Source organism: Macaca fascicularis, chromosome 6 (assembly GCF_037993035.2).
Source record: "Macaca fascicularis isolate 582-1 chromosome 6, T2T-MFA8v1.1".
Classification (NCBI taxonomy): domain Eukaryota; kingdom Metazoa; phylum Chordata; class Mammalia; order Primates; family Cercopithecidae; genus Macaca; species Macaca fascicularis.
This window is the reverse complement of record NC_088380.1, coordinates 105,877,201-105,896,147: the sequence shown is the minus strand read 5'-3', so window position 1 is coordinate 105,896,147 and position 18,947 is coordinate 105,877,201. Positions and strand designations below refer to the sequence as shown.

The window sequence follows — 18,947 nt, the reverse complement described above, 5'->3', positions numbered from 1 at the left end:
CTTCTGGGTAGATACCAAGGAGTGGGATTGCTGGATCAAATGATAGATCTAGTTTTAGTTCATTAAGGAATCTCCACACTGTTTCCCACAGTGGTTGTACCAGTTTACTTTCCCACCAAGTGTAAAAGTGTTCCCTTTTCACCACATCCATGCCAACATCTAATTTTTTTTTATTTTTCTATTATGGCCATTCTTGCAGGAGTGAGATGGTACCCCATTGTGGTTTTGATTTGCATTTCCCTGATAATTAGTGACATTGAACATTTTTCCATATGCTTGTTAGCCATTTGTATATCTTCTTTTGAGAATTGCCTATTCACGTCCTTAGCTCACTTCTTGATGAGATCTTTGGGGGGTTTTGTTAATTTGTTTGAGGTCCTTGTAAATTCTGGATATTAGTCCTTTCTCGATGTATAGATTTTGAAGATTTTCTACAACTTTGTGGGTTGTCTGTTAACTCTACTCATTAATTCTTTTGCAGATGCTTTTTAGCTTAATTCAGTCCCATCTATTTACTTTTTTGTTGCATTTGCTTTGAGGTTCTTGGTCCTGAACTCTTTGCCTAAGCCAATGTCTAGAAGGGATTTTCAGAAGTTATCTTTTGAATGTTTATGGTTTCAGGTCTTAGATTTAAGTCTTTGATCCATCTTGAGTTGATTTTGTATATGGTGAGAGATGAGGATCCAGTTTCATTCCTCTACATGTGGCTTGTCAAGTACCCCAGCACCATTTGTTGAATAGCGTGTCCTTTCCCCACTTTATGTTTTGGTTTGCTTTGTTGAAGATCAGTTGGATATAAGTATTTGGCTTTATTTCTGGGTTCTCTATTCTGTTCCATTGGTCTATATGCCTATTTTTACACCAGTACTATGTTTTTTTGGCGACTGTTGTATAGTTTGAAGTTGGGTAATGTGATGTCTCTAGATTTGTTCTTTTTGCTTAGTCTCGCTTTGGCTACCTGGGCCCTTTCTTTGGTTCCATATGAATTTTAGGGTTGTTTTTTCTAGTTCTGTGAAGAATGATGGTGGTATTTTGAGGGAAACTGCATTAAATTTGTAGATTGCTTTTGTTGTTATGATCATTTTCACAATATTGATTCTACTCATCCACGAGCATGGGATGTGTTTCCATTTTTTTGTGTCACCTATGATTTCTTTCAGCAGTTTTGTAGTTTTCCTTGTAGAGGTCCTTCAACTCCTTAGTTAGGTATAATGAGAGGATGGCACAGCCACAAGAGTATCACCTGTCTCACCTTAGCTGCTGGCAGCAAAAAAGAAGTTTGAGTCCTTTTTGACCAATTGCTTTTATGAGTGGGTTTCTACTGGGCTAGTCTTTATGCTAAAATGTTAGTCCTAGGACTTTCCTTCAATATCTAGGTGAGAATCCACTCCTATCCTAGTTAAAAAATATATATGGAAGTTTGTGTGGAAACACATCTGGAGACAAGTAGGCACATACTGATTACATACTAGATTCTAAAACCCTTGAAGACAATGACCTGGTTTGCCTGTCTTGCCTGGCACTTAGTAGATATTTTGTAATCACTATTATTACATGTTTGCATGTATGTAGACATAAATGTACAGATGTAAATATTGACATATAATTTTATTCAACCACACAATTCAGTAATTTCAAATAGAAAAGCTTAGCATGTCATAATTAAATGACAATACCCTGCTTGTAGTATCCATAAAGTAACACAAATTAAGTATGGACTAAAGTAACCAAAATAATTCTTTTTTTAATTATACTTTAAGTTCTAGGGTACATGTGCACAACATGCAGATTTGTTACGTACGTATATATGTGCCATGTTGGTGTGCTGCACCCATTAACACGTCATTTACATTAGGTATATCTCCCAAGCCTATCCCTCCCCACTCGTCTCAACCCATGACAGGCCCTGGTGTGTGATGTTCCCCTTCCTGTGTCCAAGTGTTCTCATTGTTCAATTCCCATCTATGAGTGAAAACATGGGGAGTTTGGTTTTTTGGTCTTTGTGATAGTTTGCTGAGAATGATGGATTCCAGCTTCATCCATGTCCCTACAAAGGACATGAACTCATCCTTTTTTATGTCTGCACAGTATTCCATGGTGTATATGTGCCACATTTTCTTAATCCAGTCTATCATTGATGGACACTTGGGTTGGTTCCAAGTCTTTGCTATTATGAATAGTGCCGCAGTAAACATACGTGTGCATGTGTCTTTATAGCAGCATGATTTATAATCCTTTGGGTATATATCCAGTAATGGGATGGCTGGGTCAAATGGTATTTCTAGTTCCAGATCCTTGAGGAATCGTCACACTGTCTTCCACAATGGTTGAACTAGTTTACAGTCCCACCAACAGTGTAGAAGGGTTCCTATTTCTCCACATCCTCTCCAGCACCTGTTGTTTCCTGACTTTTTAATCATTGCCATTCTAACTGGTGTGAGATGGTATCTCATCGTGGTTTTTATTTGCATTTCTCCGATGGTCAGTGATGATGAGCATTTTTTCATGTGTCTGTTGGCTGTGTAAATGTCTTCTTTTGAGAAGTGTCTGTTCGTATCCTTCACCCACTTTTTGATGGGGTTGCTTGTTTTTTTCTTGTAAATTTGTTTGAGTTCCTTGCAGATTCTGGATATTAGCCTTTTGTCAGATGAGTAGATTGCAAAAATTTTCTCCCATTCTGTAGGTTGCCTGTTCACTCTGATGGTAGTTTCTTTTGCTGTGCAGAAGCTCTTTAGTTTAATTAGATCCCATTTGTCAATTTTGGCTTTTGTTGCCATTGCTTTTGGTGTTTTGGACATGAAGTCCTTGCCCACGCCTATGTCCTGAATGGTGTTGCCTAGGTTTTCGTCTGGGGTTTTTATGGTTTTAGGTCTAACATTTAAGTCTTTAATCCATCTTGAATTAATTTTGGTATAAGGTGTAAAGAAGGGATCCAGTTTCAGCTTTCTACATATGGCTAGCCAGTTTTTGCAGCACCATTTATTAAACAGGGAATCTTTCCCCATTTCTTGTGTTTGTCAGGTTTGTCAAAGATCAGATGGTTGTAGATGCGTGGTATTATTTCTGAGGACTCTGTTCTGTTCCATTGGTCTATATCTCTGTTTTGGTACAGTACCATGTGGTTTTTGGTTACTGTAGCCTCGTAGAATAGTTTGAAGTCAGGTAGCATGATGCCTCCAGCTTTGTTCTTTTGGCTTAGGATTGTCTTGGCAATGCGGGCTCTTTTTTGGTTCCATATGAACTTTAAAGTAGTTTTTTCCAATTCGGTGAAGAAAGTCATTTGTAGCTTGATGGGGATGGCATTGAATCTATAAATTACCTTGAGCAGTATGGCCGTTTTCACAATCTTGATTCTTCCTATCCATGAGAATGGAATGTTCTTCCATTTGTTTGTGTCCTCTTTTATTTCATTGAGCAGTGGTTTGTAGTTCTCCTTGAAGAGTTCCTTCACATCCCTTGTAAATTGGATTCCTAGGTATTTTATTCTCTTTGAAGCAATTGTGAATGGGAGTTCCCTCATGATTTGGCTCTCTGTTTGTCTGTTATTGGTGTATAAGAATGCTTGTGATTTTTTGCACATTGATTTTGTATCCTGAGACTTTGCTGAAGTTGCTTATCAGCTTAAGGAGATTTTGGGCTAAGACAATGGGGTTTTCTAAATACACAATCACGTCATCTGCAAACCGGGACGATTTGACTTCTTCTTTTCCTGACTGAATACCCTTTATTTCTTTCTCCTGCCTGATTGCCCTAGCCAGAACTTTCAACACTATGTTGAATAGGAGTGGTGAGAGAGGACATCCCTGTCTTGTGCCAGTTTTCAAAGGGAATTCTTCCAGGTTATTTTTTCCCATTCAGTATGATATTGGCTGTGAGTTTGTGGTGAATAGCTCTTACTATTTTGAGACACGTGCCATCAATACCAAATTTATTGAGAGTTTTTAGCATGAAGGGCTGTTGAATTTTGTCAAAGGCCTTTTCTGCCTCTATTGAGATAATCATGTGGTTTTTGTCTTTGGTTCTGTTTATATGCTGGATTACATTTACTGATTTGCGTATGTTCAACCAGTCATGGATCCTAGGGATGAATCCCACTTGATCATGTTGCATAAGCTTTTTGATGTGCTTCTGGGTTCGGTTTGCCAGTATTTTATTGAGGATATTTGCATCGATGTTCATCAGAGATACTGATCTAAAATCCTCTTTTGTTGTGTCCCTGCAAGGCTTTGCTATCAGGCTGATGCTGGCCTCATAAGATGAGTTAAGGAGGATTCGCTCTTTTTGTGTTGATTGGAATAGTTTCAGAAGGAATGGTATCAGCTCCTCCTTGTACCTCTGGTAGAATTCAGCTATGAATCCATTTGGTCCTGGACTTTTCTTGGTTGGTAGGCTATTAATTATTGCCTCAATTTGTGAGCCTATTATCGGTCTATTCAGGGATTCAACTTCTCCAAAGAAGAGTCTGTGAAGTATTACTTACTCTAAAATTCGTTCTGTTCTGAAGTCAAGGTGGTTTACATAACTACCCACCATTGCTGAAAAGAAAGGAATGATAGTCATTTTCAGGCAGCTGCAACAGGCATTTTTTGAAAAGTGGGCATGGAGAGAACTTTAACTCATTTGGTTGTGGTGTTGCAAGTATATTGGGAGTATTAATAACAGCATTAGTAGAACCAAAGAAATCACAACATTTTCCAATTATACTTTTTACAGCACCTACTTATAACCATACCTAATAATTTTAAGAAAAAAAAATAAAGAGATTATAGTCTTTAAAATGTGTAAGCACTGTTTTACATAAAATTATGCTGGTTTATTTACGGTAGGATATTTTTATAGTCCTTAAGACGGTTTAATTCATTATTGGTCTCCTAAAGTAAGACAAGCTATCTCATTGTTTCCAAATTTAACAGAAGGATTCTGATGTTTTATTGAACAAAGTTTGGGAAATGTTTCTCTGTACTTTGAAGATGAAAGTTTGGGGAACTGCAATGATTCAGAAGTCTATATAATTACAATGTGAACCTTAAAGTAAAATAAATTTTGTATTTCAAAATGAACCATATTGGGATAAATGAATATTTAAAAGAGAATGCTTCAGAATGAGATAATAAAAGGAGAGTCTCCACACTACCCATACAGAATGAGGACCAAGCCACTTCTCTTCCAAAGGCCTTTAAGAAAAAGAAATTAAAATAAGGCTAGAAACTTACTGTACAAAGATCTACATATGAAACGCAGATTGATCTGTGTGTTTGTATATGTATTTTTCAATTTAATAAACAGGAAGTGGATGTTTCTATAGTATGTGTTCAGTCATCTTTTTTAAAATATTGAGTTACACCCTCTGGTTTTTGCCTAAGTGACTTGGCCACAAATGGGCATATCAACTAATATTAAAATGACCATGACATTTTTTGTCTAGGAGTGTACAAACCAGGTAACAGCACCAACTATGAAAGGATTCCTGGACGAATCCTTTTCTGTTTGAGTGAATTACATGGCACAGTATGATTTAAATGAAAATAAAAATCATCCAAGTGAATTTTGAGTAATCATAGTGAAAAAAAAACAGGATGTCAGGTAAAAAATTTCACTTTTTAACAATAGAGAACATGTTTTTAAACATATATAAATATTATTGCTAACAACAAAAAAATGGTGAAACCTGAAAATTTCATTTTATGTTATTTTAACACAAAACAAATGCTTAATAGGTTTGTATTTGAATATATTTATTTTTTCATTTAATTTTTTTTATTTCAATAGTTTTAGGGGACCAAGTGTTCTTTGAGACTGGGCACTGTATCCCAACACTTTGGGAGGCATAGATGGGAGGATCAATTTAGCCCAGGAGTTTGAGACCATCCCTGGCAACATAGCGAGACCCCATCTGTACAAAAAATTTAAAAATTAGGTGGGCCTGGTGACGTGTGCCTGTGTCCCCAGTTACTTGGGAGGCTATAGTGGGAGGATTGCTTGAGCCTGGGAGGTTGAGGCTGCAGTGGAGCCATGGTCACACCATGGCATGTCAGCCTGTGCGACAGAATAAGACCCTGTCTCAAGAAAAAAAAAAAAAAAGTGGTTTCTGATTACGTGGATGAATTGTACAACGGTGAAGTCTGGGCTTCTATTGTACCTATCAACCAATAGTGTACATTGTACCCAATAGCTAATATTTCATCCCTCACCTCCATTGCATCCTCCTCCTTTCGGAGTTTTCAATGCCCATTTTACCACTCTGTATGCCTCTGCGTACCCACAGCTTAGCTCCTACTTATAAGTGAGAGCATGTGGTATCTGTTTTTTCACTCCTGGTTACTTCACCCAAGATAGTGGCCTCCAGTTCCACCCAAGTTGTAGCAAAAAAACATTATTTCACTCTTTTATATGGTTAAGTAGTGTTTATGGTATATATATGTATACACACACATATATACATATATAATACACACACACATATATATGTTATATACATATACACATATACATATATGTGTCAAAATTTCTTTATTCACTTCAATTGATGGGCACTTATGTTGATTCCATATTTTGCAATTGTGAATTGTGCAGTCATAAATATCCATATGTGGGTGTATTTTTGATATAATTAGTTATTTTTCTTTGTGTAGATACCCAGAACTGGGATTACTGGATCAAATGGTAGAACTACTTTTAGTTCTTTAAGAAATCTCCATACTACTTTTCAATACTTTATCTCTTTTGTGTGATAATTCCAGAAAAGTAGAAGTATGTCTGGTTGAATTACCATGTAGCATACAAAATATATTTTGATCAAGAAAGTTCATGGAATAGAGACTTTAAAGTTATAAGCATTGTTTCACCATTAAAAACAGCTCATTTATGTTTATTTTGTCTATAGTTCTTATGCCATGGTTAAAAAAAAAGAAAAGAAAAGAAAATTAGTGTAGCAATGAAGTTGGGAAAACAATTTTGAATAGCAGCAATATAAGAGAACTTAATAGAGAAAATAAAGTTTAAAATAGCATGAAGAATTTGGTCTTAAGTAGAATAAATAGATGAGGAAAATACGATATAAAGAATTCTTTTATCTGTATTTATTTTTAAAGTTCAACCAATGACTGAACCCACAGGGCTTTTATCTGTGGAAAGCATGATTGCAAATATAGTCATTTATATAACCACAGAGGATGAAAGATATGAAAGGAAAATTAAATTTTCAATGAGGCAATTGCCAACCAGTTTGCCATTCAAAATAGACTGAAGTAGCAGATGCACAAAATATTTTTTATTTCATTTTTGACCTTCAGAAGTCATACTATTTGTTGATAAGACAGCACATAGGAAATTGAACAATACCAGTAATAATCACTATAAATCAAACTTTATGAATATGAAATGCCAAACTTATTGATTTTGCTGACCATATAATCAACATTTTATTTGTTTTTGAAAAATTCACAATACATTTTTAGACAGACAATAAAATATTAGAAAGACTCATTTTAATCGAGATATAAATTTGATATCTTTAGAAAGAAAATAACATTAAAATTCTTATTCTATTGAAATGCCTTGTTTTTGTGCCTCTGAGAATCCTAGAAACCTAAGGTATTATTCCAAGTTTAAGTAAATTCTATGATATAACATTTAGAACTTCTTAATTTTATACAACACTATACTGACAGAACATTTAAAATGTTATTTAACAAACACATTGTAGTTATAATTATCTGTACCAGTTCTTTGATTTTTGATAGTTGTAACTCATTTTATATTTACCACAACCCTGTAAGAAAGATACTACAATTACTCCCAATTTATAGATGAAGAAAATTAGACACACAGAGTTTACATAACTTTCCCACAGACAAACAGCTAGCAGGTAGCAATCTTGAGAACTGATCCAAGCAATTCGGTTCCAGCCTTTTTTTTTTTTTTTTTTTAATTATACTTTAAGTTCTAGGGTACATGTGCACAATGTGCAGGTTTGTTACATATGTTTACATGTGCCATGTTGGTGTGCTGCACCCATTAACTCATCATTTACATTAGGTATATCTCCTAATGTTATACCTCCCCCCTCCTCCCTCCCCACAATAGCACCTGGTGTGTGATGTTCCCCTTCCTGTGTCCAAGTGATCTCATTGTTCAGTTCCCACCTATTAAAAACAGCCTTCTCCCCGGCTGTTTTTAATCATTATGCTTTGGGCTTTGCAATGCTAAGAGTAAATTTATAATCCACTTACGATTTTAGAGTTTTGAAATAAATTTAATCAAACATATTTCCATAAGATAACTCACTTGTTTAAAATATATCAGTTTCAAATTAAGAAATTATTTATTAAATATTAAAATCTATTTGAGAGTTAACATTGTATTTCCAAGCAGTCCTAAGTAGCATGATAAAATATTGTATGTGATTTGGAAACTTGGATTCATATCAATATATTCCCAATTTAGGGAAGTCTAAACCACATATATATTGAACAAATTTAATCAAATAGGTATCACCATAAGAATCATTTTCCAATTTATAAATGGGAATGTTAAAAAATATAATCTATACAGATCAGACTATGTCAATGCGACAATAATTATATGATTGAAAATATTTTTTCAAATTAATCCATGAATCGGCTAATATGTTTTTTATTATACTTTAAATTTTGGTGTACATGTGCAGAACGTGCAGGTTTGTTACCTAGGTATACACGTGCCATGGTGGTTTGCTGCACCCATCGACCCGTCATCTACATTAGGTATTTCTCCTGATGCTAACCCTCCCCTAGGCCCCCAGCTCCCCAACAGGCCCTGGTGTGTGATGTTCCCCTCCTTGTGTCCATATGTTCTCATTGTTCAACTCCCACTTATGATGAATGAGAACATGCGGTGTTTGGTTTTCTGTTCTTGTGTTAGTTTGCTGAGAATGATGGTTTCCAACTTCTTCCATGTCCCTGCAAAGGACATGAACTCATCCTTTTTTGTGGGTGCATAGTATTCCATGGTGTATATGTGCCACATTTTCTTTATCCAGTCTATCATGAATGGGCATTTGGGTTGGTTCCAAGTCTTTGCTATTGTGAACAATGCCGCAATAAACATACATGTGCATGTGCCTTTATGATAGAATGATTTATAATCCTTTGGGTATATACCTAGTGATGGGGTTGCTGCATCAAATGGTATTTCTAGTTCTAGAGCCTTATATTAACATCAAATATATGATTCAAATTTGGATAATTCAAATGAAATATGGGTGGTCTGATGCCTATAAGAATAGGTATTTTTATTTCATCAGCTTTCATTCTTCTTCAGACAATCATTGGCATCTGCATGGAATATGTTAACAGTCCCTGTAAGTGAAGGACCTCTCCCTTCATCACTCCATGGTGCCTCTGTCCTACATTGCCCTCCAGTGGGCAGCTGCAGAAATATAAGCTGGCCTAAGAGAGATGAAGTTAATCTGTGGAGGATATGACATCAAGCCAGGGTTACTTGAAATGGAACTGACTGTTCAGGTCATAACTAAAAATGATGGAGAAGATCAGCCTTAAACCAGAAAACAAAATTTTGGAGTGAGCCAAATCAGTAAGGTAAAAAACAAAAACAAAAACAAAAACAAAAACAAAAAAAGCAGATATAAATCCAGAGAGCCAGAAGCACATTTTGTAAAAATAGGAAGTACACGAACACTATGGGAAGTCTAAGAACTCATCTTCCTAATGTTCCTTTTGAATATGTCTGCTGAGCTTGCAGCGGTTTAACATGATGAATTGCTTACAAATCCACAATTGGATCCTCTTTCCAACCAGGGGTGAGACCAAGGTTCTTTGAGGATTTTTCTGGGTGAATTTGCTTTTTGTGAGGCATGCTTACGAACACAGGCGTGGGTAGTACTTACTGAGTACAGGTGTTTCCAGGCTGTGTTGACCCACACCATCAAATATTGTAAAATGCTATAACTGGCTTGGCAGCTCAGAAAATGGGAACAGAGTTGAAAAAATGATCTGGTTCTTCTTTCCCAACAATCCCGACACGTTAGAAGATATAGGCACAGATTAAAATACTGCAAGTTTTGTTCAAGACAGACCATAGAACACATGGTAAATGTGAATGGGTTTAAGTAAGAAAGGAAAAGAGCTAGAGAAAGACTAGATAGAGAGCAGAGGGGCACTGTAGTTAAGCAGTAATACAATGTTTATATTAAAATGTATAAATCAGAAGATATACCCATTTTGGTGCAGATAACACAGAAAACATAAAATTCATGTTGTTTTGGCAGTATATTGTGAATGGTCCAATCAGATGTCAAAAATATAAGATTTATGTATTAAAAAGATACTTATTCACTTGAAATTTGCCTCTTTTAAGTCCCTTGTCATCTGGATTTCCAATTTCTGTCTGTCTTTGAGTCAAAGTTTTCCTCATGCTAACTCTCATTATTAGAGTTTTCAATTTTGCTGCTCAAGCTGAACACCCCTTCAAATCCTACCCTAAATTTCTTAATTTTATCTGTTGATTCATTTATTCAAATATATTTATGAAATGTTGATTTTGATAGGTACTGTGAGTGGTGCTGGAGATTTATGTCCTCATCATTCATATTTCCACTGTTTTAATTCATTACCTCATAATTTTTCAGCTAAATCTTAGCAGTAGCAGCTGTGTTCTGCCTGATTCTAATTATAGCCTTTTCAATCTTGTCTCTTTATGATTCCTAGAGTGATCTTTGTAATACGCAAACCTGATTATGTCAAGTCCCTAACATATTCAAACTCTGTAGCATGACACAGAAGACCCATCGTGATATATTCTCCGCTTACTGCTGCAGTCTCATCTTTTGCTACTCCTCAATTATCTCCACCTTCATCTCCTGAGCTACTTGCATCCCAAAAATATGAACTTCTCTTTCTCCACACTGAGCTTCAGCTCACCCTGTCTTCTTCATTTCTGCATCCCTATACATCATCCTTTGTGTTTTAGGATTCATTTCAGAAGACACTTCCTCTAGGAAGCCTTCTCTAACCAAATACTCCCAAAAAGGCTGGTTTAGAAACTCCTTCAATGGGTTTTAATAAACACCTGTGCACACCTTTATCCTAAAGGCTTTTACACAGTATAATTACTATCTGTTTATCTGTTGCATCCCACACATTAACTAAACCGCAAAATTTAGGTAGCAGAGAATGTATCTTGTTTGTGCTTGCCATATATAGGTATCTCAAAAATTCTGATGAAATAATTCCTAGAAGAATATTGTATTTGGATAAATATTAAACATCTGAAAAACTTGACAGGCTGAAAATTATATCTGAAAAAAAATTGAAAAGTAACAGACACAGCTGCTTCTCTGGGCATAACATGAATGTGACAGCAAGTTCCAGTTGGAAAAGAAGTAATTACAGGAAACTTCAGTCTGCAACACCTTGTTTTCTTATAGTTAATGACAGCAAACTGACTAATGTGGGCAAAAGTCAGCATTCAGAAGTAGAAAGATGGAAAACCAGTTAGGAAAGTCCCCACAATGAAGCCCTGACTGAAAATCATGAGTAACTGCATCTAATATAACAAGAGGACTGTGCCTAAAGAAATAGATAGGGCTGAATAGAAAGCCCTATGGAAAAGTCATATATGAAAAAGACAAGTTAAAAAAAAAAGTGGGAAAAAGAGTATTATGATATCAATAATTTGCTCTAAAATACTTCAACATAGACTCTCTCTCTCAATCTGTGTGTGTGTGTGTGTGTGTGTGTGTGTGTGTGTGTGTCCACAGCCCTAATTCATACTTAAGGGACATTTAGTAAACATAATTGGAAATACATGCTCCAAGGGTATGTATGCCTCTAGAGATAGCTTTAACAAGTTATGTAACTAGCATTATAATTAATAAAAATTGTATTTACCAATACAATTTGTCTTTCCAATTACCAATAAAATTTGTCTTTCAAAATTTGTTGATTGACTAGAAAAAAAGATAAATGGTTCTAAAAAAGGAAGTGGCTGGTATGTTTCTTCTCTTGAATAAATAATGTATAAAATCTAGTAAGTGTATACACATATATATGTGTATTTGCTTTCCTATTTAGCTGTTTAATTTAATCAGTTACATATTGTCATGGACTCATATATAGTTATTTTATAATCTGGGTTATAATACATTACTATAACATTATTTTGTTGCCCAAATTGTTCGGACTTTGACCATTGGAAGCTCTTTCATTTGTCACCTGCGTCTCCTTGACATAACCCATTGTTTTGTTTTATGAGCACTTCCTTTTTTTATGACTCTAAAAAATGCTCCAGGCTCACCTTGTGTATTTCCTGCCCCAGTGCTAGAATTAGTCATTTCTCCAAAGAACACTGGTTCCTTTAATTGGAGAATACATTAAAAGCCAAGATGTGATTATTAACTGTTTTCATTGCTATTAAAGTGTCATTGCTTCCAGCTCTTATGAGCAGACAGAACCAGGAAATAAATGTACATAATTTCTGTAAACAGACATGTCTATAATTATCTATGTATCTATCACCATTATCTATATTAACTTAAAACATTAGCTCATACTGATACCACTAATGCTAACTCAATACCGCATGGATCATTCTGCCCTTCCCTATTGCTAATTTGAAATTTCCTACTCCGACAGTGAGAAACATAGTTTCCCTTATTTACATTTATTTTATCCTTGATTTTTAAGTGCACTAATATCTGAACACTGATACAGAGGATTGTTTGCTATCTGAGTATGCACAGTGAAATCCTATTGCTAAAACAATGTTACATTTCCTTTAGATCTGGGTGACATATGCTATTGAAGCACCAAAAGGACAGAGTATCAGAAGTCATCCAGATCACAAAAGTTATATAATCGTTCATGTTTACTTGCCAGTTAGTAGCAGAACATGTGTCAGAGTTTCATCAAGGTGACAACAGTCACCTTCCCCAACTGTATTATTGGAAACTCGTCATATTTACCCAAGAAGAGTCTAACAGTTGTGCATGTCCAAATTGTTTGTCAGTTTTTAGTATAACATACAATCAAGAAGAAATATAAAATTCAGCCTGGGTTTGCAAATATATCACTAGTATCAAAGATGATTTCTGAATAAACTTAGATTTATATTTAATAATAAGGTCACATGAAGGATTTTTTTTTAGTTTACTTTGAGCATGGAAGAAGACTGGACTTGTCCATATATTTCTTCATTCCAGAGCATTGACCAGCAATGGCTATCACAATAAGAATGAATGACATTGTAATATCTCTCCTCTCCTATTTTGCTTCTGTCTTTATCGAAGAGAATACTCTTCAGATGAGCTGGGGCTGGCGGCTCACTTCTGTAATCCCAGTCCTTTGGGAGGCCAAGGCGGGTGGATCACATGAGGTCAGCAATTTGAGACCAGCCTGGCCAACATGATGAAATCCCATCTCTAATAAAAATACAAAAATAAGCCAGGCACTGTGGCGGGTGCCAGTAATCCTAGCTGCTTAGGAAGCTGAGGCAGGAGAATCGCTTGAACTCGGAAGGCGGAGGTTACAGTGAGCCAATATTGCACCACTGCACTCCAGCCTGTCTCAAAAAGAGAGAGAGAGAGAGAGAGAGAGAGAGAGAGAGAGACAGAGAATACTTTTCAGATATGAAAGAATATGCTAAACTTGGTTAAGAACAAATTAAAGGACAAGATGGTAAAGAGAAACTAAAGTGTAAACCTAAGTTTTACCAATGAGATTAGATCTCTTAGTCTAAATTAACTACACTCTGGAGTAGTAAGTCAAACTTCAGAGATCTCAGAACTACCAACATCAATATTGGTGCAATAATTAAAATGTGCTTTCAAGATGTTTAATATAAATGTTGACTGAATGTGTTGTTTTTTGTTTGAATCCAAAACAAACAGGTAAGGATATGTGGAAGTTATAACATCACATATTCTATGTCAATGTAAAAGAAAACTTTCTAATCATATTGGATGTTCAAAAATGTAAAGAGATGCTGATAAGATAGTGAAAAACTTATCCTTATAATTGTTCCACTACTTATGAGATGAGAGATAATTGTGGAGAAAGCACCCTTCATCTGGTTGGGATTAGATGGTCTCTAAGCAGACCTCTGGCTTTGAGATACTATCTTCCCTTCTAAACAAGGCCTGGATATTACAAAATCATGTTTAATTCTACCGCTAATAGGCTAATAAGCTGTTATGTTCCTCTTCTATAGCTTTTATTTTAACTCTTATGGCTATAGCTCTTTAAATAATAAATTTGAAAAATTCTGTATATATCTTTAGAAAACATAAGTGGCTCAGAGTAGGTGCTAATTCATCATGTTTGAAGTTGAGCATTCTTTCTAGAAAAATTCTCTCTTAGTGATGTTTTTATTTAGAATTTAAAGCATGTGTTGGTGTTAATAAGTTCTTAGAAGTAAAGTTATAATGAAACAAGAATACTAAAAATGGGGGCAAATGGCCTCTAACTGTATTTTTTATTATCATCATCATTATTATTATTGTTTTATAGATAGGGTCTTGCTGTATGGAGACAATGCAGCTCTAGCTCACTGTAACCTCAAACTCCTGGGCGCGAGTGATCCTCCACCTTAGCCTCCTGAATAGCTAGGATTAGAGGCAAGAACTTCCATGACTGGCTAACCTTCTTATTTTTATTTTTTGTAGATATGATGCCCTAACTTGTCTTGAACTCCTGGACTCAGCCCTCCTGTCTGTGCCTCCCAGAGTGCTGTGATTACAGACGTGCGCCACCACCACCATGCCTGGCTGGGCCCCTAACTTTAATAGAGCCCCTAACTTAGCTAACAGGCCACTAAGTTTAATAATTAAAATGACATATACATTATTTAATTCAATGAAAAGTATGAATTAGATAACTGGAATTATTTATTGCCTATACCTATATTAGTATGATATTCAGAAAATGAAAAATTCAGTTAAAAGAATTACAATATATCTGATTTGAGATTAAAAAAGAAAATGTTTAAAGATACCTATACATTAGAAATGAACTGATAAGGCCCTGCCAAAAAAGAAAACTCATATTTAAATAAAACATATACATAGAAACTTTAAAATAATAGTGCGCTTTTCCCTCTAAAATGAGAGTCACCTACTTAAATCTGTAGGTTTAAATACATGGGATCATGATTTTTGAATATGGTAGGAAGTTAAAATTGCATTGCATTTATTCATTTAGTAAATATTTGTTTCATTCCTATTCAGTATAAGATATTGATACTGTATTAGTTATTGAAAATTGAAAGAAAAGAGTCCCTGCCCCTTTAAAGCTTATGTTCTGCAGAAGAAAAAAAAAAAACAGCTATTAAACATTTAATTACTTAACTTTTCACTTCATCATGAACAAATTTATCCAAGATAATATTGAGATTGTTATCAAGGGAAATATCTTGAGACCGAAGAAAGAAGGTTGCAAGAGTCTTTTGTAGAAATGATCACTGAGAGGAACTTATAAGCCTAAGAAGGAATTGGTCAGGGAAAAGTAGGCAGAAGATGCTTACAAGAAGAGGATAAAACGTGGAGAGAGATCCTGAAATATGAAGGATCATGTGCATTTATGAGACTTAAAATGGTTCATGTTCCTGGGTTGCATAAATGGGGGACAAAGGGACAGTCCTGTTTAATGACCTCGGGATTAGGCAGAGACTAGAGCAGGAATAGCAGCACAATCATATCCTTCCATCTAAAGTTCAACAAGTATAGCTCTTCCAAAGTTTTTGCTATAATAATATTTGAATAAAATATGTGCAGTTATAATTTCTTGATTCCTTTTTTGTTTCCGTCATGTTTATTAATCATCCAAATCACAGGTGGTGGTGTATGTGTGTTTTTCAAATCTCATGTAAAGAGTTTTGAACTACTTTGAAAGTGAGATACAATGAACTTGAATACAATAAATGAACATCAATAGCCTTTCTATTATATTCCTAATTTTACAGCATAGTAAGTTACTTGCAAATAAATGCAAAAACAATATATTCTTCTGAAACAATGTCAAAAGGTTAAAAATAAAATCTAGCATATGCAATCAACTGCAGTTTGAATAAATAACATTCTAATATTAAGCATGTGATGTAATTTGGAAGAAGGAGACAAGGAATGTATTGCATAGTACTGAGACAAAATAAATGTATTTCTATGTGAATTTTCTTCAAAATTTTAGAGATGATCTTCCAACTATGAAAATAAAACATTTTTATTCAATACAGGTATTAAAAGTGAATTTTACACTTTTTTTTGAATAAACGGTTGAGTCTAGAAAGAACAATTATCTTCTAATAAATTTGTATTGTACAATTTAATAATTATTCATGTTTTTACCTCTCTTTTCCCCTTGCTGTTCACCTGTTGAGAATTAAATTGTTTATATATGCCATTATATAAGAATAAGAGAGGAAAATAAGCAAACAAACCAAAAATCCTACCTGAAATAAATGTCTTGTTTTGGTCTCCATTCTCAAGGAAACTATTGATTAAAGAGACTTGGAAATGAATAATGGTAAATAGAAAAAATAATTTCTAGCCGAAAGGGTCCAAAGGTTATCTAGTACAAATTCCCTCCTCTTATAAATAAGAAAACTGAGACTCAGGGAGGTTAAATGATTTATTCAAGGTTCTCTAACTAGTTATAGCAGTTGATTGATTTCTGGTTTTCTGGTTTCCAGCTCTTCCCAATACACACTGCCCATAATTTGACTTTGCCATGTTATTCTTTTCCCATATAATAAATAAGTGGCAGCATATGGCTGTCCAAACTGCAATAATATTTGAAATAAAATTCATCCAAGATCCTTGTTTATAAGTCATCAACTTTAAAAGAATCAATTAAAGTTATGAAATAATGTGATTCTTCAAAAATAAAGCCAGCAAATCAATAGACCAAGATGTAAATGTAAAGAATCTTAACTCTGCTTTCATTTAATCTTTATGTACTCCTTCAAATGGATAACCTTGGTGTTAAAAGTAAATGAATCAATTTTGCTACATTTTATATCCAAGAGTGTCAGTAAATATGCGGGGATATGGGTTTGGCAGGTCTTGGCTAGTTGTCTATTACAAAAGTCAGTAAACATATTGGTATAACCTAATTGTCCTGTAAATGGACACAGTTTCGTATTCATTTACTAAATCTATCCATTAAGAGAAATTAAACAATACAACTCATGGGGCAGTGGGGGGATAGAAACAGGGGTAGTGAGTTCTAGAAGTTCCAAAATTATCTTCTTGCACCTTGTGAGGATGGATTCATTTTATTTTTCTATAAGTCAAATAGACCTGTGAAGAGGTAGATTATAGACAGATGAAATGAAAGGAAAAGTATTCCCAAATCATTGATTTATAAAACTGTCTTTTAGCACTGAGTAAGAAATTTCTTCAGCTTCTGCTACACTTATTGAACTTGAAATGTTTGACAAAGTAAAGGGGCTTCACTTTAATTGGCTTAATAAAATTGTTAACAATATTTATCAAAACAGCAAATTTCATAGAGGCCATTTTCAAAAAGAAAAACTTGGTTTGGCTGAGCTATGACATCAAAAATGAATGAAGGAAAAAATAGAACTCATTTATAATTTTTCTCATGAAGTATGTGTACTGTTATTTCCAGGCACCTTTCTACTATAAACTTCTCTCTTATAATTTTATCTCTGACCCTAGGCAAGAACCTCTGGTTCTTATACTTGCAATAACAAAGAGAAGCAGCTCTGTCTCAGTCTATCCATAGCCTAAGAAAAGGTTTAGCTATTCCCAGACTATTAACTTTTTGCTTGGCTTTTGAAATGATGCCAAGTTCGTTGAATTCTATATATTATCTAGTTCCTGACTATTGCACTTTGATTTGTAGTGCTCTCTGAATTCTGTGTCCTTCTTAGATTTGCATGGTTTACTAAAATACCGATTCCTAAAACATACATATGTGTGTAGATATATACATGTGTGTGTATATACATGTGTATTTACATATGTATGTGTGTATATATATAGAGAGATAGGGTCTTATTATGTTGCCCAAGCCGGAGTGCACTGGCTATTCACAGATGCAATAATAGCATATTATAACCTTGAGCTCCTGGGCTTAAAGAATCCTTCTGTCTAAGCCTCTTGAGGAGGTGGGACTACAGGTGCACACCACTGTATCTGGCTCCAACTCAATATTTTAGTTGGCTTTATTTATCCTGGTTTTGTATTCTTCTTCTGCCTCTGAGATCTATCTCTACTCACAGGGCCTGTGTACGCAGAAGTTCTCTTGACATAAGAATTTAACATAATAATCAAACAAAATTTAAACGTTTGGTCACAGTTCTTTTTTAGATAAAATACTCAACATGTACATTTTCAAGATCTTGTGGACTGCTATTTTAAATGTAATGAATTATTCATAGTTAATCCAAATCAAATAATATTTCAATGCTCATGTGAACAGTTTGAGTAATTTGGAGCCAATCAAACTTATCTTAAATGTCAAAAGTTTTGGAGACCATACTATTGTTTAGTGTTAATTGTAGGGTAAAAAAAGAAAGAGAGGCCGGGCACAGTGGCTGACCCCTGTAATCCCAGTACTTTGGGAGGCTGAGGTGGGCAGATTGCCTGAGCTCAGGAGTTCAAGACCAGCCTGGGCAACATGGTGAAACCCTATCTGTACTAAAATACAAAAAATTAACCAGGTGTGGTGACATGTGCCTGTAATCCCAGCTACTTGGGAGGTTGAAGCAGGAGAATTTCTTGAACTCACAAGACAGAGGTTACAGTGAGCTGAAATTGTGCCAGTGCACTCCGCCTGGGTGACAGATGATATGGTTTGGCTGTGTCCCCACCCAAATCTCACCTTGAATTGTAATATTATCCGTATGTCTAGAGTGGGGCCAGGTGGCGATAACTGAATCATGGGGGCAGTTTCCCTCATACTGTACTCGTGGTAGTGAATAAGTTTCAC

At 35.0% G+C, this 18,947-nt stretch overlaps 1 long non-coding RNA gene across 1 annotated transcript in view; it reads left to right on the top strand.

Annotated features, from left to right (window-relative positions):
* LOC135971131 (uncharacterized) overlaps window positions 1-15,769 on the top strand; it is a 74,607-nt gene extending 58,838 nt beyond the window's left edge. The window contains exon 3 of the long non-coding RNA XR_010587210.2: window positions 14,660-15,769. This is a non-coding gene — a long non-coding RNA (uncharacterized lncRNA). The remainder of the gene's footprint in view (window positions 1-14,659) is intronic.
* The last annotated feature ends 3,178 nt before the right edge of the window (window positions 15,770-18,947 follow it).